Here is an 802-nt window from a genome sequence, read left to right on the forward strand (position 1 = left end):
AAAAAAACCATTTTATAAAAAAAAAAACAAAAAACAAAAAAAAACCTATGGTACTAAAGGAAGAAATCCAAGCTGCACTGAAGATAGTGGTGAAAAGGAGGGATCCAAGAACTGATGGAATATAAATCATAACCTTTCAACAAACTGATGCAGCACTCATCTGTGCCAACAAGTTTAGGAGACAGCTACATGGCCAATTGGAAGATATCCATATATCTATACATTCCAAGGAGATGTGACCAAACAAAACGTAGAAATCATGGAACAATATGATTAATATCACACATGGGTAAAATTTTCGAATTTTGCCAAAAAACAATTTCAAAACTGGTTGCCACAGTAGTACATCTTCAGAGAACTGAAAGAAACTCAAGCTAGATTCAGAAGAGGACGTGGAAAAACTGGACATTCACATGCTGAAAAAATCTATACATAAAAAATATCATGTAGGGGTGGGGCTTGAAGGCAGATACGGTAGAGGTGCAGTAAAGATCTCCGTCAGCAATACCACAGAATACCAGATGAAGCGGGTTCAGGAAAGCGCTCCAAAACTCATAACCACATTAGGAGTATTTTTTAAGTTTGAAGGCTTATAGCTGGTGGAGCTTGTAGTATAAGTAAGAAATCTAGTACTTTTAGAATCTGCCCGGTTCACAGGCCCAGAGCCAACAACTTGGGCGAGACCAAATGGCAAGACCAAGAGGGGGAGCAAACAGACCCACCATGGAATAACGCTGCAGGAACTTTGGTGTAAAGGTGGGCAATGTACTTGTTGGTTTTGCTTTGATCTGTTTTTATTTGC

Source organism: Chrysochloris asiatica, unplaced genomic scaffold (assembly GCF_000296735.1).
Source record: "Chrysochloris asiatica unplaced genomic scaffold, ChrAsi1.0 scaffold00008, whole genome shotgun sequence".
Taxonomy (NCBI): Eukaryota; Metazoa; Chordata; class Mammalia; order Afrosoricida; family Chrysochloridae; genus Chrysochloris; species Chrysochloris asiatica.